The 3,397-nt window shown below is 40.8% G+C and overlaps 1 protein-coding gene and 1 long non-coding RNA gene across 8 annotated transcripts in view; one reads left to right on the top strand and one right to left on the bottom strand.

The window, feature by feature from the left end:
* The window catches only part of LOC103481197 (protein arginine N-methyltransferase 8-B), a 51,995-nt gene that overhangs the window by 21,209 nt on the left and 27,389 nt on the right, over positions 1-3,397 (top strand). The gene's annotated exons all lie outside the window — the stretch shown is intronic.
* LOC103481196 (uncharacterized) overlaps positions 1,449-3,397 on the bottom strand; it is a 10,739-nt gene continuing 8,790 nt past the window's right edge. Inside the window, exon 2 of the long non-coding RNA XR_536245.2 lies at positions 1,449-1,870. This is a non-coding gene — a long non-coding RNA (uncharacterized LOC103481196). The remainder of the gene's footprint in view (positions 1,871-3,397) is intronic.

The following is a 3,397-nucleotide window of genomic DNA, read 5'->3' as shown; positions in this document are numbered from 1 at the left end:
TGTGTCAATAAAAGTGTAAAAACCGTATTTATTTCAAATAATTTGCGAAATAAAACCCACCGTATTAGGGATTACATGGTTAGGAAACGTGATAATGTTACAAATATCTTAAAAATTTCCTCTTCGGTCATATTTTTATCCGTTTCCTCGTCAATATGCGAGAGCTTAGAGCGATGCGCGCTCCCGCGACTAAAAATTTCCTCTTCGGTCATATTTTTATCCGTTTCCTCGTCAATATGCGAGAGCTTAGAGCGATGCGCGCTCCCGCGACAGGGGGTGCAAATTTGGGCAGGGGGGCTTTTCTGGGCATAACACCGGCCCGCTCCATGAGGCGTATTAATGTCTATGATGTGTCCCGTGTATCCTTCACGGCCCACGATATCCCATAATTCATTGCGGGTTCCAACTGGGCGTTCAGGCAGAGCGACAATGGCGGTGAATAGCGACAAATTATTTAGCTATACAACACTTTAAATGACACAACGTGACTTGGTACAACGTTTTTAGGCGAGAATTTAAGTGTGTAAATCTCAAGCATTTGCTCGGATCATCAATACATGACCTAAATGCAATATTGCTCTGATGTTTTCGAACCTGTATGCTACCGTTAACAGCCGTTCCCCCCCCCCCCGGCCGGGCGCTCCAGGTTCCGTATACTGAGAGAAAACGCCCAACTCCTGGCACATTGTTAAACACTGATGTTATTCAAACAGGTCTGGTTGAAAAATGGTTTATAAAGTATTTCAAAGCAGAGCACATAGGTTTGATTGATTAAAGTTAAGCCTTTAAACATAATAGGCTTATTTAACGTAATGTCCTATCTGCGATGTGGAGAGTATTATATTTGTAAATGAATAATTTGTATTCCTTGTAGAAAAGTGCAGTACACATTTGAACATTGTGACTGAAAAACAAACTTCGGCTCCGTTGTTTTTTCTTCTTCTCCGCTCTCTGCTTCACGCTGTCCCGGTTGCTAGGCAACATGAGTTACGCTGAGGTGGGGGCGGGGACAGTTGGTGAAGGCTACACCTGTCCGAATCCACAGATATTTTTCTTCCGGTCTTAGATATTCCCGTCCTACGTAGACCAGTCCTCCGAAGGATGCAGACGCTGAATTTGGACACAGCTAATGACTAGACAATGTTTAGCTAACTTTATCTGCATCAGAAAGCATTAGTCAACTTATTTATTTTTATTTGAAAAAAAAAAAATCTGTTCCAAGTTCTTTGCCGTTTGGTGGTCTGTTGCCATGATTTTGACACACATCAACCTCTGCACAGCAGCAGCAGGCCTCGGTCGGTTCCGCACAGGTGTAAAAATGGCGGGAGCTTCTTCGCACTCGTGTTGAGTTTAAAGGCGGCTCGGAAAAAAAACATCCATCCATCCATTTTCTTCCGCTTATCCGGGGTCGGGTCGCGGGGGCAGCAGCTTCAGAAGGGAGGCCCAGNACTAAAACCTTTTCCACAGTTCCCACATGAAAACGGTTTTTCACCAGTGTGAGTTCTAATATGACGATTGAGAGTAGATATGGCAGTGAAACGTTTTTCACAGGTGACACATGAGAAAGGTTTTCTTCTTTCCTGATTTTGGTTCTCGGCATCAGCAGCTTCCTGGAAGATGACTTGGTTCATGTTTGGTTCTGATCCAATGTGGAATGTTTGTTCATCAACAGGAACCACCATGCAGGTATCAGTCTCCTGTTTTAACTCAACCTGTTCTTCACCCTGACTGGAGTAAACTTTTATCTGCTGATCTTCTGGTTCTTCCTGTTCTTGTTTCAACTGCAGAGGTTCTAACTCCTCCTGGTCCAGAGTGGATCTCCTCTCCTGCTTACATAGCTCCTCCTTATAAATGTTATGTTGTTGGCAATCTAGAGAAGAAAACAGAAAAAAAGAGGAATTGTTAACTTTATTTATTGAAGTAAATTAGAGAAGACATTCAGACAGTAACTCATTTAATCCCAAATTTGTCATTGTAATTTCTTTAATTAAGTGCACGTTGTAATTATTCATATTATTTAGGAATTATTACATTTTATGTTGGTTGTGGTAGTGAAATGTTGGTTTTATATTCGGGATTTATTGTTGCCAGTGGGAAATTATGTAAACTAATTTAAACTAATTAACCTATTTATACATACAAAAACTTTTAAATAATCGCATGCATAACTTACAATAACGAGGCATGACTGTAAGTGTCTTCAGAACCATTATAGATGGATGGTCAGTACAGACTGCAGAATTTTTTTAGACAAAGATTAAATGCCACATCACAGACTAGAGGGCCACATAAAAAGCTACGGTGGGCCAGATTTGGTCCCGGGGCCTTGAGTTTGACACATGTGATGTAGACACAGTACATTTCCACCCAAAAACACTCTGATTTTTTCTAGAAAACAAACAAAACAAAACAAAACACTTCTGAGCTCCAAAATTTTAAAATTTGCTAGAAAAGAATATCAGACATTTTATGGAATATAAGGACATTTCTTAGATTAATCTTAAAATTTAGTAGATGACTTGATAGGCTCATTCTAAGAACTCATGAAATGACATAGTTCATAAGTTCATGAACTAGTTTACAAGTACTTATAAGTTCATATCAAGTAAAAGTAAAAAGTATACTGCAGTAAAACTACTTATATGACTTCCAAGCCTCCCTCAGACAATAACCAGTACTGCCCCTGAACATGGATAATAACTCACTACCCTATTCTTGATAACAAGTTTAAGGTTAGTCAATAGCTGTGTCCGAATTCAGGGTCTGCATCCTTCAAAGGACGGATTTGTAGGCCAATTACGTCATAGCGTGGCGACAAGGCCTGTCCGAATTCGAAGACTCCTTCAAATGCGTCCTTCTTTTCCCCAGATTTGAAGGATGGGTCCCATAGACATCAATACATAGACGCCTCATGGAGCGCTGAGCCGTACGCAAAAGCGTCCGCCATCTTCTATGTGGCAGTAGGGCGATCGGAGCTCCTTAAGTTCTGTGGTATGTGGACTTGTTTCAACCGTTTTACGAAACAAACTGGATTCATTAGGATTACCTTCCCCAGGTAAGGATGAAAGATCAGAATTACTTTACTTTGCAGCCAGAAATTCGCTTCCAAACAACCGGAAAATATTTCCTATGTAGCTTAATTGGCCCGAAGTAGCCGCTGATTGTTAGCGTAGCAGCTAATATAACCGCTGATTGTTAGCGTAGCAGCTAATATAACCACTGATTGTTAGCGTAGCAGCTAATATAACCGCTGATTGTTAGCATAGCAGCTAATATAACCGCTGATTGTTAGCCTAGCAGCTAACGTTTTCATACTGTTTTCTAATGAGAGAGAGCTGATGAGAAACCGCTGTTAGAGGAGAAGTGAATTAAAAACCAGAGGATTTAGTGAGGAAAG

The sequence above is a fragment of the Poecilia reticulata genome, linkage group LG19 (assembly GCF_000633615.1).
Source record: "Poecilia reticulata strain Guanapo linkage group LG19, Guppy_female_1.0+MT, whole genome shotgun sequence".
NCBI classification, from domain to species: domain Eukaryota; kingdom Metazoa; phylum Chordata; class Actinopteri; order Cyprinodontiformes; family Poeciliidae; genus Poecilia; species Poecilia reticulata.
The sequence above is the reverse complement of the archived record's forward strand: the minus strand, read 5'-3'. Positions and strand labels throughout refer to the sequence as shown.